The sequence below is a fragment of the Alligator mississippiensis genome, chromosome 9, assembly GCF_030867095.1.
Source record: "Alligator mississippiensis isolate rAllMis1 chromosome 9, rAllMis1, whole genome shotgun sequence".
Classification (NCBI taxonomy): Eukaryota; Metazoa; Chordata; order Crocodylia; family Alligatoridae; genus Alligator; species Alligator mississippiensis.
In genome coordinates, this window is record NC_081832.1 from 6,933,499 (window position 1) to 6,948,741 (window position 15,243).

Below are 15,243 nucleotides of genomic sequence, written 5' to 3' on the forward strand. Positions count from 1 at the left end.
GTTGTTGATGGTTTCTGAGACGATTTTTTCCAAGATCTTTCCAGGGATTGAAGTCAGACTGATTGGCCTGTAGTTCCCTGGATCTTCCTTCCTTCCTTTCTTGAAGATAGGCACCACATTGGCCCTCTTCCAATCTTCAGGAACCTCTCCTGTGTGCCATGAGTTCTCAAATATCCTCACCATTGATCATGCTATGATGTCAGCCAACTCTTTTAGCACTCTTGGGTGCATTCCATCCAGACCAGCTGACTTGTGGATGTCCAGCCTCTCAGGCTGTTCCCTCACAAGATCTTTGCCAATTATAGGTATATGATTACCCTTATCCTGGTAATCCAGCATCCCATCAGGGAGGGTGATCCCCTTGGGCTGGTGGAAAACTGACATAAAGTAATCGTTGAGGAGATGAGCTTTTTCCTGGGTGTCGGTTGTCAGCTGCCCCATTTGGTTCAGAAAGGGTCCGATGTTGCCCTTGTTTTTTTTCTGATTTCCCATGTATTTGAAAAAGGACGTTTTATTGTCCTTGATTCCCATAGTCAAATTGAGTTTGGCTTCAGCCTTGGCTTTTCTGATCCACACCCTACAGGTGCAGGCCAGTGCTTCATACTCCTCCTTAGTGGTAGTTCCTGACTTCCATGCCTTATAAGCTTCTCTTTTCAGATTCAGGAGGTCCATGAGTTCCCAATATTTCACCAGGTCATGAGTACCAGTACCTAAGTGCTTTAGGAGCCCCCTATTCTATTAAATCCATTAAAAATGAGACAAGGAAAGGCCCCAATTCTGCAAAATGTATTCAAGTATTTAATGTTAATACCTGCAGAGTATCTGTGGGATTGGGGGTATTATTTTAAATCTTCGGTAAGCAGTGTAAATACAATATATGAAATGACCTCTCAGAAATGTTTTCACTCATTAGAGAGGAACTCGTATAACCTACTGAACCAGTGTTTTTTGCTTTGCCATTCAAAAGTTGTAAGGTCATCACTATCTTGGATAAAAACCCCAACCTTTTAATACTTTCACTTTCACAGCTTACAGTTTTCTAGACAGAACCTATAATATTACAGCAGAATTAGATGTTCAATCTGAATAAGGAAAAGAGAAAAAAATAAAATATATTGGTGTAGCAATATTTAAATGATGGCAAATGTAAGTTTAATATAAAACCATATTAGAACAATTGAGAATCATGAAAGGCTGATTTATTATTTATATAGCACACTAAAAGTTATCTGTAAAGGAAATTGTGTAATATGCAGTAAATTAGACAAAGCTGTACTATAAATTGGGATTAAATCTTAAACTGGTTTTAATATTTAATATACCATCATGACTCACATTTTCATTTATGGCTATTCAAAAGGGGCTTGAAAGTAGACTCAAGAGGACTAGTTCCTAAACCTTATCTATTGATAACAAGTATTCTAGCCCAGGCTTGCCTTTAATTGAGGAAAACAAATGAAATCGGTGTAGATCTTTGTATAGGACTTTATCCAAAGCCTTTATCCAATAGACATCTTTATAGGAAAGCTGCCTATTGACTTCAGAGAGCTTAGGATCAAGCCAACAGGGACTTGCCTGGCCATTAGAAATAAACAAGCTCTTCTCCAAGAGAACAAAATATTTACATTTTCAGTTGGTTTATTTGTGGTTCTGGAGCTGATCTCGTTCCCGGTGGAATCAGTGGCAAGCTTCTCATAGAATTCTGGGAGTGGAATGGTGCCATTAAAAACCCTGATACAAACAAACAAACAAAAACCACTGGAGGAGTATTCACAAGAGACATGGTCCAGACCTGGAAAGTTTCCACTTTGGCCTAATTCAGAACTAAGTGCCAGCTGCAAATTTTTGGTATGGATTCAAATTTGGCAAAGTTTGTCTATGGGGTGTTGGTCCCATCTACTTTCCTAACAGTAGAGAATGCAATATATATGCCTCTGTTTTACAGCCAAGCCTTTTATGCAGTAGAGGTCAGTTTATACCCAAGGTCCAATTTTATGGATTGAGTGTCTCCGTGTATTCCTAGACCCAGTTCTATCATTATTATTATTGTTTAATGAATAAGCACATAAACAACTCTTGAATGCTGCGCTGCTGGGGTGTATGGAGCATCCCACAGGAGCGCAGGGGGCTCCCTAGTGGGCTCAGCAGCAGACCCAGAAGTGGACCAGAAACACTTCCGGTCCACTTTCGGGTCCTCTGGGGAGCGTGCTGGGGGACCCCCCCACTCCCCGGGCTCAGTGACTGGTGCCTCCTGGGCCTCATGGGGGCACCCAGGGTCCCCCCATGGCTGATCACTGAGCTGGGGGGCCAGGAAGGGCCCCCAGCACGCTCCCCGGCAGACCCGGAAGTGGACCAGAATTACTTCCAGTCCACTTTTGGGTTCGCTACCAAGCACATGGAGGGTCCCCCTGCACTTCTGTGGGATGCTCCATGCACCTCAGCATCACAGCATCCACAAGCTGCACTGGTACCTCGAGGTATGTAGAAAAAACATTTAAAGCTGTGTCTATGTCCTAATCATTGATTCTCCGAATGAGCATCGAATCCTCATATTCAGTTTCAGCTGAATTGAATCAGGAACAGTGATCCAAATCAACGAATCGAATCACTGTCCCTGATTCGGGCTGAATCCAAATCCAAATCCAAATCCAAATCTAAATTGAATAGGGCCCACTTCACACACCCCTAATAGCTATCTGCTTTGCTTGTTATCTACAGATGACACTAGATACAATAATGGACACCTCAGATGAGAATTACAATCATGCATGGAAATAGGCTGCATTGTATTTTGACTCTTAACTTATGTGGTACTTTTATATATTTTATTTTTAAGTGTTCTCTATAGGAAATCATATCTAAACAGATAAGCATTTTAAGCAGCTTGAAGATGTAGTAACTGTCATATTGATTAATATAAGCCAGGCTCAGAGTTGAAAAATTTGGCCCATGTTGAGTTGATGTTACAACCTTTTTGGACTCTTGGGCTCTTAGAGCTAGTAGTAGGCGCGGAAATGCCAATTTTAATTGAAGCTTTATTTTAAAATATATTGTTTTTGCACTGGACACATAGTGAAAAGGTCTCCTTACCAAAGTGAACTTTCACATTGCTGTGCTAAGCAACATGCCTAGACTTTTCTTTCAGAGGAGCAATTCAGAATCACTCACACAAGGATATCATCTTCCGATCTATTCACTTGCTTTTTGCTATTTTGAAAGGGGTTTCTATCACACAAGATAACTGCCTCTTTCAATCATCTTAGCTTCCTTGGCTGTGAGAACAAACCATGGCTTTTCCAGGGCAATTGTGATCCTAACCCTAGCCTGAAATTAATTTCAGTGCACACATTAGTATTATCTTTCTCACTTCTGTCATGATTGTTGAATTCATACTGTGTGCGAGTATAGCTGCTCCTCCCCAATCTGGACCTAAATACGCATCAGTATAGACAGAAGATGGCATCAAAAAGGCTTTACCTTGAATGTATTGCTACTATTTATATTGGAGATTCTTAAAAGTAGAAAGTGCAATTAACCATCCACTTCCGTTGGTAGTCTATGGTGCTTGGTAGGGGTGTGCAAAACAGGCTGTATTCGATTCGGATTTGGCCCACATTGGGGACAGTGATTCAATTTGTTGATTCAGATCACTGTCCCTGATTTGATTCATCCGAATCCAAATGTGAAGATTTGATGCTGATTTGGAGAATCAGTGATTCGGACATAGACACAGCTTTAAATTTTTTTTCTACATATCTTGAGGTACAGGCACAGCTCATGAACACTGCAATGGTGGGGAGGATGGAGTGTCCCATAGGAGCACCGGAGGCCCTCCTGCATGCTCAGCGGCGAACCCAGAAGTGGACTGGAAGCATTTCCGGTCCACTTCTGCATCCACCTGGGAGCATGCTGGGGGCCCCCTGGGGCCCCCAGCTCAGTGATCAGCCATGGGGGGGACCCCAGGTGCTCCCCCAGACCCAAGAGCCACCAGTCGCCAAGCTGGGGAGGCATGGGATGCCCCCAGACTGCTCCCCAGCAGAACCAGAAATGGACCAGAAGAGCTTCTGGTCCACTTCCAGGTCTGTTGCCGAGCACGCTGGGGAGCTTCCCCCCCCCCCCCCACTCCTGTGGGACGCTCCATCCACCCCAGCATCACAGTGTTCATGAGCCACCTGGTACCTTGAGGTATGTAGAAAAAACATTTAAAGCTGCATCGATGTCCAAATCACCAAATCTCTCCAAATCAATTCAAAAGGTTCCAATGTGATTCATAGATTAAAGTCTCCTGTTTTGATTCTGATTTGGAGATTCAGCCACTGAATTGGGCTGAATCTCTGCCAAATTGAATCACGGACTGAAGCTTTACACAGCCCTAGTAATTGGGCACCTAGATTAGATTTTTGCCTTTGAACTTGAAGCCATTCCACACCTTTTTTTAAATCAAGGAATTAAATACATAAATAAAACTTCTCCCCTGATAACTTATTTTATTTACAGGTATTACTGTCCATGTTGCAAAGGCCCAAAATGCAGGAGCTGCCCTCCTGCAAATGCATCCTTTGACTAGCTGGCTTTTCATTCTGTAGGAGATCTGAGGATAGCTTGGTAACAGGTATGAGGATAGCTTTAATTCTCAAAGATGTCAAGCCACTTTATCTGTTGTTGATACTACAACAAATCCTTAGGCTCTCAAGGGAAAAGCACATTAGGAAGAAAAGGACTCCATTAAGAGAGCTTTTTTCTGTATCTGCATTATTACAACCTATATATTACAAGCACTGCCATGCAGGGTAGATGGTTATAAACATATTTTCACCACCCCTCAATACTGTAACTAAAGAACTGTTGATTCCCTGAATGCACAGGCTACACTGGAGTCCATGAAGGTATCCGCTATACTCTTATTACCTAAAGATGTCTGCAAAAAAGGAAAGGCTTTTAAAAACCTGTCTGCAGACTCCAGAATAACTCACCCTTTGGAAGAAGATAACAACTACCTGGAAGCAATTATGTCCACATAACTTTATTTATTTAGCATATCCGGTTTAGGCATAGTGTTTCAGCCATTTTAAAGCGATGTCATCACCAGTGTGAAGAGCCTGAAGCTACACAACTGTATGTTTGACAAGGATCATAAAGTGTTAAAAATAGGTTATTGATCTCTCAAAGAGAAATACCCCTGGTCCATATTAAGAACATCTCCAAGTATTATCATTCTTATGAACCCAGGTTATAAATTTAATGAAGATTATGAGTCAGATCTTCAGGTGGAGTCAACGGGCATAGCTTCACCGACTCAAAATTCAGTTAAGTATGCGGGCACAAGCTGGGCGTCTGACTGTGACTCTACCTCTGTGACATATTTTGTGAGGCAAATAATTATGAAGCCTCATGTGAAGGGGAAGTATCTTGGAAGAGGATTTGGGGTTTGTTTGCTCCTCAAACCAGTTTCTGTAAGCCCCTCTGGATACAGCTCATAAACTATAGTTTAAATGCTAGTCATTCAAAAAAAAATTTCTCAGTCTGCATCTGTGCATATATTATTATCGTATTACTAGCAAAATACATCCCAGATGCAAATATGACCTAGCTTCCTTACTGAAGAGCACATATTTTGAAAATTATTGCCCTAGCTGAATATAAATGCCTCTAAAAATAATTTCCTTGAAGAATTTCTGATGATAAAAGAAATTTCATTCTTTTTCATGATGTGAAAAGCATTCTGATTCCCAGTCTAGTGTTACTTTTATGATTGTGTTTCATTTTTTTTTTTTTAATAGAAAGTTGAATAAAAACTACAATTGTCTGGCCATACCCTGCTATTTTATTTCTTTTTATTGTAACCATTAAGTCAGTTTTCATTTCATTACTCTAATTGTGCCTGGAAGCAGCAACTGCCACCTTAAGGCACATAACCTAATTTAAAATGCTCACAGCTCATTCCACCTTAAAATATATTGCACCACTTAGGATCAACACAGCAGGCCAAGCTGTACAGCAGCGGTGTTGTGATCAGAGGACGTTTGGGCAGTTAAATCAGGAGAAAGACTGAGGCAATGCAAAAAGTAACATTTATCTTGCTTAAATGATGCACAGAAGTTGACACAACCATTTTTTATTTGTACTTTAGCGTCTCCAGAGCATTCTTATTTAGGTAGCGATTTCTCACATGAGGTCCAGTTCTTGGCACAGCTCACAAATACCTGATCCACTAGGATGATTTTTACTTTGGAAATTATGTGTCTAAAGAGCTACCTTATTGTGGTTTTTGAGGGAGAGATTCATAGTGCTGATCTGCATGTCTATCTGTGACACTTGTATAGCTCTTAGTACCACAGCATTTGAATGCTGTACAGTGTTTAATGTGTCTATTCTAACACAACTGCTGTGGGGTACAGATCACCTGCATTACATTGGGAGGAAAATGAGGACTGATATCTCAAAGTTATAGGCAATGAGAAGACTCTGTTTGGAGTTGGTGGTAGGGGTGTGCGAAACGGGCCGTATTCAATTCAGATTCAGCCCAAATCAGGGGAGGGTGATTCGATTAGTTGGTTTGGATCATTGTCCTGATTCGATTCAGGTGGATCCAAATCTGAAGATTCGATGCTGATTCGGAGCATCAGCAATTCAGCCATAGAGGCAGCTTTAGATGTTTTTTCTACGTACCTCAAGGTACCAGGCATTGCTCGTGATCGCTGCGATGGTGGGGCTCATGAAATGTCCCAAAGGAGCATGGGAGGGGCCCTCCATGTGCTTAGCAGTGGACTGGAAGTACTTGTGGGTCCACTGCCGAGAGTGTGGGGGACAAACTCAGTGATCAGCCATGGGGGGACCCCAGGTGCCCCACCCCCCCAGACACAGGAGGCACCAGTCAGAGAGTCAGTGGGTTGGGGGAGAGTCCCCCGCATGCTCCACGGTGGGCCCGGAAGTGGACTGGAAGTGCTTCTGGTCCGCTTCTGGGTCAACTGCTGAATGCACTGGGGACACTCCATCCACCCCAGCATCATGAGCCGCCTGGTACCTTGAGGTATGTAGAAAAAACATTTAAAACTGCATCTATGTCCGAATCACCGAATCTCTCCAAATCAATTTGGAGGCTTCCAATTCAATTCAGAGAAATTAAAGGGTCTCCTGATTCAATTCAGATTCAGAGATTTGGCCGCCAAATCGGGCTGAACCTCCGCTGAACTAAATCAGCGACTGAAGGTTTGCACAGCCCTAGCTGGTGGCGGGCCTCTCACTGCCCTTATGCTCTTGGTTTGGAAGTATACAGATGCATAGGGTGTTGGGCAGGCCTAGTAGATCTTGTTGACCGAAAGACTGCACCCCTCTTAGCAAAAGGGATTGCATCCCTCTTGCCCCAAAAGCATATTACATGCACATGCACACACACTTATACTCTTATACACACAGAGAAAACACACAGTTAGGGGAATCATGCTAGAAACAGGGAGAAAAAAAATTAAAATCTTCAATCTAAGAACTTTGTTTTCAAGCAGGAAACATGATTTTTAGAAAGCGTTATTTTTCGCCCCTTAAAACTACCAGCATATTTTTTTAAATTCTTAGTTTGAAGTGTCATTGCTATAATACTCCAGGCTTGGGATCTTCTGTATGTGACAAGAATGCCTTAGCTTAGACATTTCAAAATGACAGTTTTCAGAAAACCCTGATGCTGTTTTCATAATGTAAATCAAATGATTGAGTGACATATGGTTATCCTGTTGTTATGACATACTGGATGTATCGTTCTTTTCTCTGAGTCAATAAAATAAGACTCTGAAAAAGGCAATCGTTTAAACACAAAAATATATAAGCATGATACCTATTACTTCTGACAAGTCTTTAAACTGTTTGGCGTGTGAAGAGATGAAGGTACCTTGGTGACACAAGGTGATCCTCTCAGTGGAATTGCTGATTGCCTCGTGTATAGTGCTGATGACTGCAAGTCCTCATAAGCTCAACAGGAATTGAGACTGCCTTTCAGAATGTGGTATACAGGTTTTTGAATTCCTGGAAATTAGGAGCCTGATCCTCTATCACCCTCTGCCTTTCATAGCTATTTACACTAGAGCAAAATGAGCATAAAATGCTATCATACTATCTCATCAACCCACCCCTCTGCGACAGATCAGAGTTGTTCCATTTTTATTCACTTGCCCTCTGCCATCTGCCAGGAATGACATCTTTTTCACTTGGAAAAATTAAGCTAATGGGAGATATCAAGAGATTCCCTGATAAATCTCACAGTGACTCCTGTGATACCTTTAGAACATGCAGGCTAGCACAGTTGAGGAAGGAGCACACAAAATCATAGAATCATAGAAAGATAGAGTAGGAAGGGACCTCAGAAGGTCATTTAGTCCAACTCCCTGCTCAAAGCAGGACCAGCCCAAAGCAGAACCATCCTAGTCAGGACTTTGTCTAGCTGAGTCTTGAAAACCTTCAAGAATAGAGCTTCCCCCACCTCTCTGGGTAACCTGTTCCAGTGTTTTACTACTCTCCCAGTAAGAAACTTCCTCCTAATATCTAACCTAAACTTCCCTTCCTGCAACTTGAGTCCATTACTCCTTGTTCTGTCATCTGCCCCCACAGAGACCAGTCCAGCTCCATCCTCTTTGAAACCACCCTTCAGGGGGTTGAAGCCCGCTATTAAATCCCAGCTTCAGTCTTCTCTTCTCCGGACTAAATAAGCCCAGTTCCCTCAGCCTCTTCTCTAAAGTCATGTGTCCCAGCCCCTGAACCATTTTCAATGTACCCCGCTGGACTCTCTCCAATTAGTACACATCTTGTCTGTAGTGGGTGGCCCAAAACAGAACACAGGACTCCAGACATGGCCTCACCAGTGCTGAATAGAGGGCATTTCCCTTGATCTGCTGGTAATACTCCTACTAATGCAGCCCAATATGCCATTACCACTCTTTGCAACAAGGGCACACTGTTGGCTCATATATAGCTTACTTTCCACTATAACCCCAAATCCTTTTCTGCAAAGCTACTACTTAGCCAGTTGATCCCCAGCCTGTGGCAGTGCATCAGATTGTTCATTCCTAAGTGCAGGACTTTGCACTTCTCTTTATTGAACCTCATGAGATTTCTTTTTGCCCAATCCTCCAATTTGTTGAACTTTCTGAATCCTAGCCCTACCTTCCAGCATATCTACTAATCCCCACAGCTTGGTAGTATCTGAAGATTTGCTGAGGGTGCACTCTGTGCTATCTTCCAGGTCATTGATGAAGGTATTGACAGAAAACTGGCCCCAGGACCAACCCCTGAGATACTGCACTTGATACCAGCTGCCAACTAGACATCAAACCATTGACTATTACCTTCTGAGCCTGATGATCCAGACAGTTTTCTATCCACTTTACATCCAACCTGTACTTCCTTAGCTTGCTTGTAAGAATGTTGTGGGAGACAGTATCAAAAGCCTTGCTAAAGTCAAGGTATGTCACACCCACTGGTTTCCACACATCCACTGAGCTAGTCATCTCATATAGAAGGCAATCAGGTTGGACAGGCATGCCTTGCCCCTGGTGAATTCACACTGACTGTTCTTAATCACCTTTTTCTCTTCCAAATGCTTAAAAATGGATTCCTTGAGGACCTGTTCCAGAATTTTTCCAGGGAATGAGGTGAGGCTGAATGGTCTGTAGTTTCCTGGATCCTCCTTCTTCTCTTTCTCAAAGATGGGCACTATATTTATTTTTTTCCAACTGTCCAGCGCCTCTCCTGATCACCATGAGTTGTCAAAAATGATGACCAGTGGCTCTTCAGTCACATTGGCCAACTCTCTCAGCACCCTCAGGCACATCCTGTTCAGCCCTGTGGATTATACATGTCCAGCTTTTCTAAATTGTCCCTAACCTGTTCTTTTGCCAATGTTGGCTGCTTACCTCCTCCCTAAAATGTGTAAGCTGGGAGCTGACCTTGCCAGTGAAGACTGAGGTGAAAAATATATTGAGTATTTCAGCTTTTTCTGCATCCTCCCTCACTAGGTTGCCTTCTCATGTAGTAAAGGATCCACAGTTTCCCTGGTCCTCCTCTTGTTGCTGACCTAATTGTAGAAATCCTTCTTGTTACCCTTCACATCCCTTCCTAGCTGTAACTTCAATTGTGCTTTGTCCTTCTTGATTTCATCCTCACATGCCCAACGGGCTGATACTAGTGAAAGAAAGTATCATTGAATATTCATGCATGTCTGTTGAGTGTGACATGGGAAACCGGTATCCAATCTTCCTTTCACCCACCCACTCCCAGTATCTCTTTCCTTTACTTTGAAAATCTTCCCCATGAGGTTCCCAAGAGCTCCTGAAAGTTGGAGATAGCAAACACACTAAAGTAAAGTAGCCTGTTCATTCATGTCTGCTGTTCACACAGAAGGCTGATAGATGTTCAAGCTTTCAGCTAATGAAAATTGGTGAAGCACCATTGGCTTTAACAGAACCATGCCATTTTCTACCAGCTATGAATATGTCCCACTATATCTAACTTCAGCTTCTATGTTGGTTTCAAATTATGGCTTAATCCTCCAAATTTTGCTCAATACACAGCATATTTATTGCCATTTCCTGGGAAATGTGCTCATGCACTGAAGAGCTGTTAGTAAAAACAACATGGATTTCTGCAAGTAGGAAACCTAGCTCACTATCTTGTTCAGCCTTTTAGTTTTCCAAAAATAATTAGGCACTGCCATGTTGCAATGCTTAACTCCCAAGTCCTTTGTTGTGTATTCAGGTTTTCAGCCTGAAGTTAGGTTCCCGTGCTTCCTATATAGGATATAAGGACGGTTAGGTGGCCTATATTTATGTTGTTTTGGGCATGTGTACACATGCACATTTAATGTGCATTACCCCAATTTAAAGTGCATTAAGGGTGCATGTCACATACGCATACCACTTATTCACCTTAATGGCCATTTAAGGCTATTTAAGGCTTTATTTGCATAAAGCAGGTATCAAATTTATGTGTGAATAGTTAAATTGCATTAATGAACATGTAGGCATGCTAATGCTCATTAACATGGTATGTGTCCATTGACTTGGGACTAACTTTAGCCTCAAGTTGGTTCACACACCTCCATTAATGAGCATTAGTGAGTGCACATGTGGACACATGCCTGAATCACCTTAATGCACATTAGGCTAATGTTCATTAAGTTTAGGCATGCTTAAAAGCATGTGTAGACACGCCCTTCTTCAGGAAAAAGAGGAAGAATATCTATCAAGAAATCTGGGACTTGAAACTATCTCTCTCAACCCAGACTGCAACCACCAGGCTATTGGGCATCCAAAGTTGCATTTCACATACACAACCTTGTTGAAGCACTTCAAAGTTGTAAAAATAATTTTTGGAGAAGTTTCTTGGCCCTCAGTCTTCCACAGCCTAGGAGAGTGTCCTAACCAGTACAACAAAGAGTCTGTCTCTCCCTCTCTCTATAATTTATTCAAAGGGAATAAGTTCCAGCAGGAGAGACTGAGGCCCCATTCTAGACGAGCCAATAGCCCAGTGAATAGGATACTCCCTTGGCAATGTGAGAGGCTCAGGTTTAAGTTACTGTTGCAGGGCAAGGATTTGAACCAACTTCCCACATTACAGGTGACTGTTCTACCAAGGTATATGTGGTATAATACGGACAGCCCCTCCTCTGTGCAGATGACCACCTTTCATTTTAGGCATGCTGTTCTGTGGAGTTGTGCTTGCTTGGCAGACAGGAAGCAGCAGAACATGAATTTTGAGACTATGGTTTCAGAACATCAGCTTGAGATAAAGCTCTGGAGCATCGTATTAGCCATGGGGCAGACACCAACATTTACACAGCTTTGTGCATGCTGAAGCATGTACCCAAGAAGGTGGCTGAGAAATGGGTTTCACACTGTTGCTGGTGCCTTGATTCAGGCACCTGAAGAGGCTGATAGTTCCTTGAGGATAAGTGCTTTAGCCCATATGCAAGCAGAACCGTCAATCACCTTATTAACAGCCTTCAAGCTTTATGACAGCCACTTTTTGGTGCATGTGGAGTGTTTATAGATTTGAAACACAAGGCTCTAGCGCACTTAGAATTGTAGATGTGTTTTTTTTAAATCTGCAGTATTTGTCAAGAAGAAACTATATGATATTAATACAGTTGGTTGTGAATATTAAACTCAGGACTGACATGCTATGACTCAGATTCAAGAAAAAAGTTCTCTCAGTAGCTCATAAGGAAAGATGCAATGTCTGAATACCTTGAAAGAGTAGAAGTGCTGAATACTAACTGTGTCCTACCTATTTTGAGAGTGTTATCTGCATACGGACAAGTGCCAGGTGCTGCACCTGGGGTGGAAGAATCAGTAGCGTACCTACAAGCTGGGGATCTCCCTTCTCGTCAGTGCAGAGGCAGAGAAGGATCTTGGAATCGCTATTGATTCCAGGATGAACATGGGCTGCCAATGTGAGGACACGGTCAGGAAGGCTAACCACACCTTGTCATGCATCCAGAGATGCATCACGAGCAGGGCCAAGGAGGTGATCCTCTCCCTCTATGCGACATTGGTCAAGCTGCAGTTGGAGTACTGCATCCAGTTCTGGGTGCCGCACTTCAGGAGGGATGTGGACAGCATGGAGAGGGTCCAAAGGAGGTCCACCCGCATGATCAGGGGGCAGCAGGGCAGGCCCTACAAGGAGAGGCTACAGGACCTGAACCTGTTCAGCCTCCACAAGAGAAGGCTGAGAGGGGATATAGTGGCTGCTTATAAACTTGCCAAGGGAGACCAGCAGGCAATGGGAGAGTCCCTGTTCCCCCAAGCACTACCAGGAGTAACTAGGAATAACGGCCATAAGTTGCTAGAGAGTAGATTCAGGCTGGACATCAGGAGGCACTACTTCACAGTCAGGGCGGCTAGGATCTGGAACCAACTTCCAAGGGAAGCGGTGCTCGCTCCTACCCTGGGGGGCTTCAAAAGGAGGCTAGACTGCCACCTAGCTGGGATCATTTGACCCCAGCATCCTTTCCTGCCCATGGCAGGGGGTCGGACTTGATGATCTGCTTAGGTCCCTTCCCGCCCTACCAACTATGAAACTATGAAACTACCTTAGCTACTATCCTGCTTAGGATAAGACTAAACTGCAGGAAGAGGAGATAATGCAGCATGAGTAGGTATATCCGAGCATAATTAAACACAGCTAGCTAGAGCACCAACAACAATGAAGCCACAGCAAACTGAATTTCAGTGAGGGCAAGTTCCTGAGTTATATACCTAGAGTGTCAGGCAGTCTGCACTGAAGTTTACTGTTGTGGTTACTTTGCTGGCACCAAGATGGCTAGATTAAAGCTACCTTAGATATGTCTACACAAAATCTAAATGCACCTCTGTATGCAGCATGGGCAGTTCACTTAGGATTGAAAGCTTTTTGATTCAAGGAACAGATTTCTGTAATATGGTGGATAAAGTATCAAGTACAAGGAAGACCTGATTCCTTCTTAGGGCTTGGTGGGGAAGCTGCCATGCAAATAATAAATAGCATTGTTCAAGACATGTGGTTGCTGCATATGCTTGCTAATAGAGCTGCCTAGCAATACTATTTGCATAATTCATATTTCATATTGCTGCATGGTTTGTGGTACCCCTATCACTGCCATTGTTAGGAAGCGACAAGCTAGAAAGCTGCAAAGATGGTATGCCAACCATCTCCAAAGAATTATAATGTTGGGGGAACAACAGCTTGCACCACTGTGAGCCTTGTGGTTCTGTGCTCGTCAATCTGCTCCTTGCATCCCACTATAATTCTCCCTGAAAGACCCCATAAAAGTTATTATAAGGTCCTTATAAATCACAAGCATTTTAATGACTTACAGCAGGAGGATGTTTTACATGGGGAAGAGGAACCTCTGCATTCCTCACCATCTTCACTTTTGTAGATTAGCTACCTGGCCAGGAACATGATGATTGATGGTGCATCAGTAGTTTCATGAGGTTTTCTGTTTCCATTTTCTTAAAAAAAGAAACGTAGGAGTAGTTCCCTCAGGTTTACCACTTTAGGAACCTTTGGCCAGTGCTTACCACCAGGCAGCCAAAGGTGCAGGTTCTAGTTAATGAAGTGTAATTTTTCCAGTGAACAAAAATAGAGAGAGAGAGAGAGAGACCAGTCTGGTTCTCCAACATTTTGAAATTGTCACAAGTTAAACTATAGCAGGATAGGTCAAATAATGGAGTCTTATTATTTACTATTTGTATTAAGATTGTGCCTAGAGACCCCAGATAGAGGACCTCGTTGTGCTAGGCACCATACATATAAGTAATGAGGTGGTCACTACCTTGAAGAATATATTAGACAGCAAAAGGTGGTTGAAGGAAGTTTGTTAATTTGTTTTGAATCCCTAATTAGGGATACTGTGATGTTCCAGTGAAATGAAAAATGTCATCTAGAATTTTCTTTCATTTCCATTTTTTCCCCCATCCATTTACCTCCCTCCTGGTTTTCCTCCATAAGTTATTGTGCTCACGATCAGCTAGAGCCTCTGACTCACCCTTTGTAGAAAGTAAGAAGTATATGCTCTCATTTTCCTTCCAATTTCTCATCATAGGTATTATCAGAAGAGAAACAGCCTTAGTAAAAATAGAGACATTTTAGCTCTATTCCCACCAGGGTTTTCTTCCAGCCTTGGTTGAATTGTCCCCAGCTCCAAACTATATTCAAGATGAGTGCATGTGTTAGTGCTTGAAGATTTAGCTTGCGAAAATGTCACTGTAAATAGAATTTATCCTTTGAACATCAGTTTTTCTCTCCTTCCTGCTGTGCTGCATGTTTCACTTTAATGAGGTGCAAAAAGCATCCACTGATGCTAATGTCCCTTTGCTTCTCTGGGAAAGAAAGTTCTTGAAATCCTGTCCATGAAACTTCTCCCAACTTAGCAGCCAACTGAGTAAATCCCAACACATGAAGCTTTTTTTGGGGGGCTAATAAGTACCTTTGCTTGAACTAGTTGGATTAAGACATGTGATGCGATGTCTGAAATGTGCAGATCACCTTCTCAAGTATGAATGGTTCTAGTGGCACCAAATGTGCGGGGCAGAACTGGACGGAGAGTGCATCCTGTTGCCTTGACCCTGTCATCTCCCTCTCAGCATCTGCCCACTGGCTCCTGCTTCTCTAACTCATCAAGCAAACTACTTGCAATAGCCTATCTCTTCCCTAACTGTCTCTTCATGTCCGTATCTTACCATTAAACTGTGTGCTTTTGGGACCAGGAACCGTTTT